This window comes from Asterias amurensis, chromosome 5 (assembly GCF_032118995.1).
Source record: "Asterias amurensis chromosome 5, ASM3211899v1".
In the NCBI taxonomy this organism is placed as follows: Eukaryota; Metazoa; Echinodermata; class Asteroidea; order Forcipulatida; family Asteriidae; genus Asterias; species Asterias amurensis.
The window spans coordinates 15,206,715-15,219,354 of record NC_092652.1 but is presented as its reverse complement, the minus strand read 5'-3'; the positions used below and the strand labels follow the sequence as shown (position 1 = coordinate 15,219,354).

General features: G+C 39.1%; 3 protein-coding genes across 9 annotated transcripts in view; 1 reads left to right on the top strand and 2 right to left on the bottom strand.

Moving 5' to 3' along the window:
* The window catches only part of LOC139936968 (4-hydroxy-2-methyl-3-oxo-4-farnesyl-3,4-dihydroquinoline-1-oxide ketoreductase-like), a 90,065-nt gene that overhangs the window by 16,261 nt on the left and 61,164 nt on the right, over positions 1-12,640 (bottom strand). The window lies entirely within an intron of this gene.
* LOC139936969 (uncharacterized) overlaps positions 1-12,640 on the top strand; it is a 52,514-nt gene that overhangs the window by 19,318 nt on the left and 20,556 nt on the right. For 2 of the 7 annotated variants that reach the window (XM_071931855.1, XM_071931849.1), the window contains exon 1: positions 12,102-12,432. The exons of 1 other annotated variant lie outside the window; for it this stretch is intronic. The gene's annotated coding sequence lies outside the window, so the exon portion shown is untranslated. 4 more of the 7 variants (XM_071931851.1, XM_071931850.1, XM_071931853.1 and 1 more) reach the window with 2 other exon arrangements.
* The window catches only part of LOC139936972 (uncharacterized), a 31,842-nt gene that overhangs the window by 16,261 nt on the left and 2,941 nt on the right, over positions 1-12,640 (bottom strand). The gene's annotated exons all lie outside the window — the stretch shown is intronic.

The following is a 12,640-nucleotide window of genomic DNA, read 5'->3' as shown; positions in this document are numbered from 1 at the left end:
ACCCATCCTTTCATTCTAAACATCCTTTGTCCTCGCCACTCTACTCCTATTGGTTCACAGCCACACATTGTCTCTGAAATAGAAACTTTGATTGGCTGTTATTTTCCCGCTTCTTTTGGATCCTTTCCTCAATCCCTTTCCCCCTCTCTTTTTCTATAAATGGATATGTATTTGTTTGTACTTGTTTTATGCCTCTGAAGAAGGTCCGGTTTGGATCGAAAGCTAAGGCCATCTACCCTATTCATTATATATTACATTTATTGCATATATATTACATTTATTGCATATATATTACATTTATTGTTTATATATTACATTTATTGCATACATCAAATGAATATCGCACATATGTGACAATTATCGCATATATATGAGAAACATCGCACATATATTGTACATTATCGAATAATGCAACGTTTGACACGCCATACTACACAACCCTACTCAATGTACTCGCGTGTAGTTCCGTAATGTAATGCTATGCATTGTGCGTACATACGTGTGTGCAGGGGAAATCCTACATCACACACAACTGGTATTCGTCATGTCGCTGTGTGCTAAGCCAATTTACCGGGGGGGGGGGGGGGGGGGGGGAGACCGAGTACCAGCGCACCAATCATACTCCATGTACTCGTTTGTTAGTTAAACACAGTAACTACGAACATGATGGTGGTAAATCGTGAAACTGTGTTTATCGACCGATAAACACTGTTTTTCGATAAACCGTGTTTATCACTTGATAAACAGTGTTTATCACTTGATAAACACTGTTTATCGAACTATTTGGCATTTGGCTTCGGCGTGAAACTGTGTTTATCAGTCGATAAACATAGTTTTTCGATAAACAGTGTTATGACCACTTGATAAACACTGTTTATCAAATTATTGGGCATCTGGCGTCGGCGTAAAACTTTGTTTATCAGTCGATAGACATAGTTTTTCGACAAACAGTGTTTATCAGTCAATAAACAGAGTTTTTCGATAAAAAGTGTTTATCACTTGTTAACACTGTTTATCGAATTATTGGGCATCTGGCGTCGGCGTAAAACTGTGTTTGTCAGTCGATAAACACTGTTTATCAAGTGATAAACACTGTTTAAACCATGTTTATCACTTGATAAACAGTGTTTATCGAAAAACTCTGTTTATCACCTCGAAAAACTCTGTTTATCGCTCGATAGATAAACAGTGTTTAACAGTCGATAAACACTGTTTATCGAAAAACTCTGTTTATCACCTCGAAAAACTGTGTTTATCGCTTGATAAACATAGTTTTTCGATAAACAGCGTTTATCATTTAATAAACAATGTTTATCTTGAAAAACAGTGTCTATCGGTCGAAAAACAGTGTTTATCGGTGATAAACAGTGTTTATCGAATTAATGGGCATATGGCTTGCCATAAACGCACCCAAAGGCAAGCTACTTGCCAGTATAGTCTAGATTTCAAGCCGTGACAACTTGAAATCTAGACTATACTTCAGGTAAGCTACTGGCCAGTAGTCTAGATTTCAAGCCGTCCAGTTAACTAAATCATACCGTGGCGGGCGCGCTTTGGCGATTCAACCGCGCGTGAATCAAGCACCATCGTCTTGGGCCAAGACTATGAGCATGTCAGCGAGAGTGCACTTGACACGCCGTTTCGTGACGTCAGGGCAAAACCTGAATATTTTTTTATCAGAATTCCAACACGACGCGTCGACGACGGCGGACAATTCGAACAACTCCACGGTTGCTCAACTATCTCCACGGTTCGGACAACTCGACGGTTTGGACCAAAGATCGTAAAGCGCCGCGCGCAAGATAGATAACTCAACGCAAATGCTGAAATTGTCATGGGCCAAAGCGGGCGCCATTTCGGCAAGTAAAGGGCGGGATTGGTTGAAAAAGTTTACACACTGCAAAACTCTTGCTAGCAACAACACTCACTCCACACATCGCTAACTCGGCGGCTTGAGTCATGTCATGTTGCTCGGCCATAAACTGCCAAAATAGCAAGGCCAAATGCCCTCATTTGCCTTTCTTCAGGTTCCCGAAGAAAACAGAAAGGTGAGTCTTTAGCTGATAATGGGTTATCCATTTGTAATAATGGGTTTAAAAATAAGATTATTTCATGTTAAAAAAACATAGCTACAGCTAGAAAATAGAAACGTAACGTACGGCAAGTTGTTGTTCTGATTTCTGACTTGTAGTTTTTTGTCGGAGTGTTATGATTTTATTTATTTGTTTAAAGTTTCAACAGTCATTATTACAAATGTATCATTTAAGCTGGTAAGTGTGCTTTGGCTTGTTAATCTACTGTCATCATGATCATTCTATTGTTTTCTGGAAAAATTAACAAGTTTGTTTTTAGGCTCTCGTCTCTCCTCAGACATGTAACTTTGTCAGACTCTGCAGTACAGTCACAGACAGTACAGTCAGACAGGACTAATTTGCCAACAACAAAAATGTAACTCTCTGTGTCATAAACTCAGTGTATTTTTCAATCAAACAGAAACAGAAACAAAATGCATTCACATACAGACAAAAGACAAGGCTCTGTCAAAAGCAAAACCACGTTCTTTGTTATTTTTTAATTAATTAATTTGATTGCCAACAACATGTTTATAAACAACAACAAACATTTGAAAAGGTGTTTATTAATGGAAAGTTTAAGTTCATGATCAAACATTTTAAATAAAATGCTGTACAAATGAAGAGCGCCCTCCTGTCTTCAGTGATTAGCATCCCTCTTTTAACATGTTAAACTGCAGTTTTCATGCATGACCATTTTGTTGTCCTCAAAACTTTACATTTTAAACTTTTAAAAAAGGGTCTAAGTTTCATAGTACTGAGTACAAACTACTAATCTATCTACTGAACTTTTTGTGTGTATTTCTGATATTTAATTAATATAGGCCTACTCATTTTATACTTGTAATCCATTTGTGCGTTGTACTTGTAGTCCCTACATAGTTTTGTTCTTTATTTTGTACCATTTTCAGAAGCCAGCAGTGGGTTCAGAACACCCGGCGTAAGGACCTGCAGGGGAGAACTCCATGGTACCTTTACAATAATTGCAGGATATGCTCCGAGCATTTCGAGACCAATCAATTTGTCAATGCAGAAAAAAGGAGGTTGAAATGGGATGCCATCCCAACAGTTTTCAATGTGCCAAATCCCCCCAAATCAGTCCAGCCAACAAGAAGGCCTTTGAAAAGGAAGGGCATAACAGCACATGTTGTTGACATTCCACGAAAGCGCTTGAAAGGTATACAAAAGTTCTGACTGTTGATATTCTCTCACTCTCACTCATTTAGGCCTGCTTTTATCTTATCAAAAGCCTTTATTTAAAAGTCATTATTTTGGGGTATGTAAGATTAAAAATTGAAATGTACCCCATAATAAAGTTAGTATTTTTTTGAAGCTTTGTACTGTGTGGAGAAAGTAGAAGGAACTATAAATAAAAAGTAAACTTGCAGGTACATGTACAACAATGTGCAAATCTCTTTAGTGTGAATGTTGGTTTGGTCTCGAAATTTCTAACGGTATACTCTGCTCATCTCTGAAGACAAATAGTTTGTACACTGTTCGAAACACCAAGACCAAACCGACTCTTTTCAGAGCCAACACTCACCCATCACAGATTTACACATGGTTGTACCCGCAAGTTTACTATTCATTTATACTTCCTTAATAATATAATTGTTCTTCCTGGTATTAGAAACACAGCTTTTGCTTTGTTGCAACAGCAAGACATAATTTAGACTCGACAGATTTTTGAGCTCAAAAGACCTTAGCTCTCATTGTTAGCGTTAGAGAGCTCTCAGTAAAGCTAAACATCAGTTTGTCTTGTGTGCTCAAAAATCTGTCAATTGAATAGTTCTGTCAGATAAAACAAGAAAGGACAGACACTGTTCTTTATTCCTGTTCTGTACACATTTTGTTATTGATTGTATAGTTTTTACATTGCAGATTGTACATGAGAGTGAGTGATCATATTATACTCTTCAAGCTTTTTAGCCAACCAGTACCCGTTGCCCTGCGTAGTTGCAAGTCTAAAAGTGAATAAAAGGCAAGCTGCGAGGGCGTATTGTTGCTCTGGCCTAATTTCATGGCTCTGCTTACTGTAAGAAAAGAATCAGCGCTTACAGAAGCAGGGAATTACGGCGCTTATGTCAAGCGTATTTCACAGGTTAGCAGGACATTTTTACTCCACGGTACCTAGACAGAAACCTAGCACTTGCACAGTAAGCACAGAATTTGACGGTAAGCAGAGCCATGAAATTAGGCCCGGTTCATTTTGGGCATGGAACTCTTTAGGGAGATGAGCTGAGTTGCAGATAGTCAGAGCTGAGCAAAGTTGCATAGCAGCTAGCCCACTGGTGGTGGTTGCTGATTCGTTAGCTAGCTGAATGAGCAGAGACAGAATAGATTCAAGATATCCAGTGACACACACAGCAGGCTACAGCTAGCAGAGCACACAATAAATCAAACTGTATGCTATTTACCAGAGCAGCGCAGACTTCCCATCCCCTACACATTTCCACAATTCATAAGATGCACAGTATACAAATTGAATCACTCAATCTAATATTACATACCAAGTGTACTAATTGTGAATATTGATGGTTGAAGTTTGCATGAATAAATAACCACAATTCTTCTGTTGAAATTTAATAAAACGTTTCAAAGACTGATTTATATTGCTGTTTTAGTTGTCAGAGAATAAGTAGACTGGCTCCTTGATCTTCCCCAAACTCTCCTTTATTGACTCCAAGATCATCATGACCTATCTGCCAACTGTTCAGACTTGATTGGAATTGCCAGGTTTTTGAGATTACAGATACGGGCTGCAAAAAATCAGAACATTCCTACTTCTGAAAAGAAACCACAGTGAACAATTTCTGGCAAAAGAGTGTTCCATTTGTTTGTGACGGCAGAGATTTTCTTACAGAGATTTGGGCACATCGTATTGGTGTACATAATTGATGGATGTAATAAGCTTTACTGCATAACTTTTTGTGTCGCTATCTGAGAACTTGAAAAACTGGTGTTCCTATTTTTGAGGTTTCACGGTTGGCAGGTATGGATTATGCCTCTTGTAGTTTCCATATTTATATCATCAGCCTCTGTGGGTGAATGCTCTCCCATAGACAACACCCCATCCACCCCTCACTCGAAACACCAAGTCCACCCTCCCCCAAAACACTAAGCCCACCACAACCCTCCCCTCTACTCCCATCAGCGATGAAACATTGGCATTGACAATCCTGTTCCTAATCAGCGGATGCAGATCAACTACTTCTGGGTCCCCTCTATCCCTCTGCCTTAATCAACCCAGACATCATAGCAGAGACATCATCAAGTGCAGAGAAAACACAACTTGAAGCCCCACTCTCTATTGACGTCTCCAGGCATCATTCAACATTATAATGCTGGCCAAGGGTGTATTTACTGGTAACCTCTCCCCTCAAATATTCATTCATTTTAACTATTGTATTTTTAAGGTAGATGTCTCTTAGATGTATTTGTAATATTCATGCATTTTAACTATTGTATTTTGCAGGTAGTTGTCTCTTAGATGTTTTTTTTAAATATTCATTCATTAGGTGTTCGGGCCAACAGCCCGGAACACCTCTTATTATAATTGTATTTGGCAGATAGCTGTCTCTTAGATGTATTTTTAACATCCATTCATCTTAATTTTATTTTTAAGGTAGATGTCTCTTAGATGTATTTGTAATACTCATTCATTTTAATTATTGTATTTTTGCATTTTTATCATCCATTCATTTTAATTGTATTTTGCAGGTAGTTGTCTCTAAGATGTATTTGTATCATTCATTCATTTTAACTATTGTATTTTGCAGGTAGTTGTCTCTTAGATGCATTTTTAAAACTTTGTGTCTAGTACTTGTAGGCCTACTTAAACAGGCTTAGAGTTTTTTGTTTTTAGTTTTGACATACTTGTTTCTCATATTTTGTCTTTCTTTTGGTCTTTTATGTGTTAGAAGGCCTCCAAAAATCTTTTTACAGTCAAGAAAAATTAAATAATTTATTTAAAATTATCTTCCTTTTTGCGTAGTTTCTCCTGATGTGCACAGTCCACACGTTGACCACAGCTACTGCAAACAAGCAGATGATATCGCTCCACCTAAGCTACATGAGAATTCACACGAAAGCAAGGCTCTTCGCAGAGAGAGGGTACGGACCACCAGGCTGAAAAAGAAAGTACAGTATCTTCAGACAGTGATAAGCAACATGACGTCTGGTGCACAAACCGTCAAGCAGGTCATCAATGGAGCAACCAAGTACCTGAATGAGCCAGTGTTGTCATTCTTTGCATCACAGCTCCGAAATTCATCTAGACGCACTAAGGCTAGGGGTAGGCGATGGTCATATACTGATAAAGTCATTGCATTGTCTCTCTATCACCAAGGTCCTCGTGCCTATCAACATAGCTCTAGAATATTTACCTTGCCTTCAGTTTCATCTCTTCGAAAGTGGCTACAGAGTATAGAAGTCCATCCTGGCTTCAATGAAAACATCTTTGAGGTTATGAAGCACAAAGTCTCCTCGATGAAAGAGCGAGACAAATACTGTGTAGTCACTTTCGATGAGATGAGCATCCGTGCTGGTCTAACATATGATATAAGCAATGACAGGGTTGAAGGTTTTGAGGATTTTGGTGAAGTTGGCAGAACCAACAATGTAGCTAATCATGCACTAGTTTTCCTTGTTAGGGGCATGCTTTCCCATTGGAAGCAACCTGTTGGATACTTCCTTTCAAAGGATGCTTCATCAGCTGACACACAGGCTAAACTGTTGAAGTCTTGTTTGGCCAAATTGAAGGAAATTGGTTTGTACCCAAAGTTAGTTGTTTGTGATCAAGGATCAAACAACGTCAAAACCTTCAGACTGTTGGGCGTTTCAACAGAGAAGCCATTTTTCATGTCAGATGGCGAGAAGGTATTTTGCATGTATGACCCACCTCACCTTCTAAAAAACACACGATCGAACATGTTAAAGTATGAAGTAAGATTTGATGCTACAGATGGGAAACAAAAACATGCTAAATGGTCCTATCTTCAACAGTTCTTTGAATACGATTCCGCCCTACCAATTCGTATGGCTCCAAAGTTGACAAGGGGGCATTTTGAGTTAACTAGCTTCAGTAAAATGAGGGTGAAAACAGCAGCCCAAGTTCTGAGTCACACTGTTGCTGCAGGCATCTACACTTACACATCAGTGGGGAAAATGCCTGCTGAAGCTGCTTACACAGCAGAGTTTGTACAAAGGATTGATAAGCTCTTTGATTCTTTCAACTGCAGAAGTTTTAAGGAGAAGAAGAAAATTCAAAGACCCCTCTCTAAGAATTCTGAGCACCTTCAATTTTACAATGAGTGCATTCCATGGCTCAAGAGTATTCATTATGTAGGGTCTAGAAACATACTGTGCATCAAGGGTTGGCTTTTGGGCATAGCCTGTGTGACTCAACTGTGGGAAGAAATGAAATCCAAAAGTGAAGTAAAATTTCTTCTCACAGGAAGGTTCAACCAGGATGTTGTGGAAAATACCTTTTGCACAATCAGGCGTAAGGGTGGTTTTAGGGACAACCCTTCAGCCTCTGAGTTCAGATACGCTTTGAGAATGGTCATGGTGGCTGAACTCATCAAGCCAGCCCTTGGTGCCAATTGTGCACCTGACTCCGATTCACATCTGTTGAGTTTGAAATGCTTAAGTAGTTCAAAGAAAACTAGAACAAAGGGTAAATCAACCAACGTGTCTTGCAACTTTCAGTATGTACCTGTAACTCAAAGTGCCCTGAACATATTTGAGCAGAATACCATTTCTTACATTGCTGGGTACCTATGTAGGAAAGTTATGACAAGGCACGAAATTCAATCTCCTTGCGATACTTGTAGAGCAGCACTTCTGTCTCCTGACACATATCTGACTGAATCATCCCAACTGTTCATTCATAACAAGGCATATAACACAGCACAATCTGACTTCGGTGCACTAAAGCTCCCCACAACTTCTTTTGTTCACTTCTGTGCTCTGTGCGAACGAATATTCAGAGCCGAGTTTGATAGACAAGGCATGACTCAAAACAAGATCAGTAGTGTCATAAACAGCCCTGATACTTCACGACGGCAACGACGGCAATTGCCGTCGTTGCCCCTACCGATTGCCGCAATGCCCTTCAAAAACCCAATTTTTCACGGCAATGATTGCCGTGCCCTTTTCTCATCATTGCCGCCGTGCCCTTCCTCCCAAAAACAAATTATATTCAACGTTGTCAAAGTTCGAAAATAAGCTAAAAAGTCCCGATGTCTGTGTAAATTTCACGCAGCGAAATAGGCCCCAATTTCACGCACGTAAGGCACAGCAGCAGATTTCAGGCCGGTTAGTTGTTGTTCTTTGCGTGCGACAAAAAAATACTCGCAACATCGAACGCTAGAGGGCGTTTCCGAACAAAGAGATAGCGTGAGATTAAACGCCCTCTAGTGGTAAAATTACGCAAACCAACGCTAAGCGCCTTGAGACAAAGACTCGACGTGCTGTGCATGCTGGGATAGTGGTTTCCCCCATGCTTGGTACATGTGATGTACCATCATGTATAGCATAGTCGTAGCGCACCGCATGCATTTATTCTGTCAACATCGTGTCAAATTGGAGCAGTTACATGGGTATTTTAGAGTCTCTACGAAAAACTACACAACGTGCATGACCAGTAGTAGCATTACGTGTGAACAAAAATTATTTATTGTGTATTGTAAGTAGTTGTTCTTTATTTGGTTGAGTTAGATGAATGCTTTCTTTTTTCATTGGGTAACAGTTAGAAAATGGAAAAATTTGAAGAACTATTTTTTACAGGCAACTCAGAGTTTTTTTTTCAAACTGCCGTCGTGCCCATCGCAACTTTTTATGATTGCCGTGATGCCCTTCCAAATTTTTGAAAATTGCCTTGGTGCCCCAAATTTTTACAAAAAGTCAAGGCAAAACTGCCGTGCCCCTTAAAAGCCGAAGTATCAGGGCTGCATAAAGAATGCCATTTGCAAGCGAAGTGAGTACACAGAGCTTGGGGTGTGTTCTGAAGGTATGCGAGCTCGGATAGTGGCAATCTTTGTAAGTATGCGCATCCAATATGCACTCAAATTCAAAAACAGAGAGCTCAAAGATATGTCTCTAAAGAGAAAAGACAGGAAAGCACAAAAAGTAATGCACAAGTAAAGGCAACGAACACCAAGGTTGAAACTTACAACAACATACTATAAATTCTTAGTTTACCGGTGAAACATGATAATAATTTTGTAACTGATACTAACTACAGGTTCTGTAAAAAATCGTCTCAAGTAAAATTATTTGTTTGATTGAGCTTGTAACATGCAGTGCAGTATCAAGGAGAAAGTTTCATTTAAAAGGTCAAATTCAATGCTGTTTTCATTGAATATTATTTTAAAAAATTCTGCGATCAAGCAAAATGAGTCATTTGTCGAGCGTCAACCCAGGTAAACTTTTATTCTTTTTTGATCCATTTGAAAAGAACATAAAATCTTTGCTTTATAAAGACGCTGGACACTATTGGTAATTGTCAAAGACCAGTCTTCTCACTTGCTGTATCTCAACATATACATAACAAACCTTTGAAAATTTGAGCTCAATTGGTCGTCGAAGTTGCTAGATAATAATGAAAGTAAAAACAACCCTGTCACACGAAGTAGTGTGCTTTCAGATGCAAGTTGATTTCAAGACCTCATCTAATTCTGAGGTCTCAAAATCAAATTTGTGGAAAATTACTTTTTTCTCGAAAACTACTCCACTTCAGAGGGAGCCGTTTCTCACAGTGTTTTATACTATCAACCTCTCCCCATTACGCGTTACCAAGTAAAGTTTTATGCTATAAATATTTTGAGTAATTACCAATAGTGTCCACTAAAAGCCATGGATGTTGATACCACCTTGTTCAAAAGTTGTGAGTATAAACACCATGACCGGCACGACGAGCAGATTTTTTTATAAACCAGAACTAATATTCATAAATACCCCAGATTTCTTTACTCCTATTGGTGGATAGCGCAGCACGTCGAGGTGTTTAAACAGTTGATAATGAGCAGTGTTTATAACCGGCTCGCTTCCATTGTGTCAGGTGCGCAAGATTATCCCGCGGAATGCAATTCATAGCTATTAGTAACAGTGCATAATCTATTTCTAAGCGTAGGTGCATAATCTATTTCTATGGATAATGATAAAGAGTATGTTGTTGCAGATTGTTTACAAGAATAAAGTTGTTGAGGATTGTTCATTAAGGATTAAATTGTTGAGGATTGTTCATTAAGGATTAAATTGTTGAGGATTGTTCATTAAGGATTAAATTGTTGAGGATTGTTCATTAAGGATTAAATTGTTGAGGATTGTTCATTAAGGATTAAATTGTTGAGGATTGTTCATTAAGGATTAAATTGTTGAGGATTGTTCATTAAGGATTAAATTGTTGAGGATTGTTCATTAAGCATTCAATTGTTGAGGATTGTTAAAAATAAACTGTTGCGGATTGTTAGATTGGATACAAAATTGTTGCGGATTGATAAAAGATAAATTTTAAGACTTTATTAATTTGTCTAACCAGGTGATAATTTATTTTAAATACGCTGGGTACTCAGTTTCTGTCGGTACTGTACTTGCTGTTTGCTTTGTCCTCCGTCTATTTGTACAAGCGTCTTAATTCACTTTTATTAACATGCACGAGCATTGAGACCTTTTAATATATTTTGTTCATTAGTGGCTTGAGTTTACCACGGACCTCCATGGTTCACTTAAATTTGTCTCTGTCTCAATGCAAGTGCATTTCATTAGGAACCATACTTTGTAATCTCTGCTAATAATGTGGATCCCACAGAGAGTGTCATATTTGTTTAACCATTATTATTCTTAACTGTAAAGATGTATTCTAAAATAAATGAACCCTAAATCTTGAAAACATCATAATAAATGTGTATTGCACACCTCTGTTAAACCATGGTTAAACACCAAAATACATTTTGTTCTCTGATGCCTTTATGTTTTGTTATCGATTTATATGTCCTTCATTTTTATCGAGACTCTAGTCTTATCTTAGTCCTTGTTGTGACAACTGACAACAATTTTGTAAATAAAATAGTTGCAGGCAGGCTTGTCATTGTATTATAATTGTTTAAACCATGGATGGAGCTATCAAATCAATAGGATAATCATAGTCATGTAACTGTGAAGTTCCAAAATTTCTTCTAAAAGCATAATATAAAATGCCGATATAAAATGGCGATATTATTATAATCTTGGCAGCCATTAATGGATCCGAGAAGTTGACATTTACCTTAAAAAAACAATCTTCAATTGTACTTCTTGGCCATCTGATGTGAAAAAAGGAGTGAGATCAGATGATCGTAACATGCACTCTTCGCGGTCACCCTTCGCGTTTGTTTACATCAACATCCGGGACACTTCACATGTCTCACCTTGCCAGAATGGCGTCCGCTGGCCCCCATGATTATTTCACGTATTTGCACTGCGTCTGCGTTGAGTTATCTATCTTCTACGCGGCGCTATACGATCTTTGGTTGTGATGTGCATGTAGGAACCCACCGGTATATAAGGCCGAAGGGGTACCGGTCAACTCGGTCCCAAGCCAACTCGGCCCCAGTCAATTCGGTCCCAAGTCAACTCGGTCCCAAGTCAACTCGGTTCCAAGTCAACTCGGTCCCAAGTCAACTCGGTCCCAAGGCAACTCGGTCCCAAGCCAACTCGGCCCCAGTCAATTCGGTCCTAAGTCAACTCGGTCCCAAGTCAACTCGGTCTTGGGACCGAGTTGACTTGGGACCGAGTTGACTTGGGACCGAGTTGCCTTGGGACCGAGTTGACTTGGGACCGAGTTGACTTGGGACCGAGTTGACTTGGGACCGAGTTGACTTGGGACCGAGTTGACTCATAATAAGCCCAGTAAGTAGTCTTAACACAATACGTTTTAGTATGCGGTCTGTATGGTTGTTCAAATGACAATTTAAAGAGAAAAGACTTTTGCCATAAGGAATGCATTTCTGGCCATAAGGTATTAAAAGTTACTTTTTATTTTATTTTTCATAATCAAACTGTGGTTCGTCAGCGTTGGGTTTCCTTCACGTTTAAAAATGAAATTTATAACAGAAACGCCTTGATCAATAGTATGTGAAAAAATCACGTGATGGTCCGCGATCACGTGATGCATTAACCCGCGAATGTTTAAATATTTTTGGCAGTCGTTTTTAATGTTATTGTTAGCAATGTGGACAGCAGGTGTGTGGGAGTAGTGTGTTTTCGTACGTTGCGTTGTGACACGACGGTCGGGTTGTCGGACAATTCGGACAACTTCACGGCTGGGTAACTCCACTCGGACAACTCATCAGTTGGGACAACTCGCCAGCAGAGCCAGGCAGGTGTTGTGATAACTGTTATCACATTTAATAAATGATCGTAGCGTCATACGTTATCGACCTCATATGTTTTCGAACCCCAACTTTGATTCCCGTTTGCCGCGAAGTTGTGCAAGCTGCACCGGTGACAGAAGCTATGCAGTTTACTCACGGTCTGTATTTTCATCAGGCTTAATCATGCTGAGAAAAAAGTTTCCTGTCGTTGGT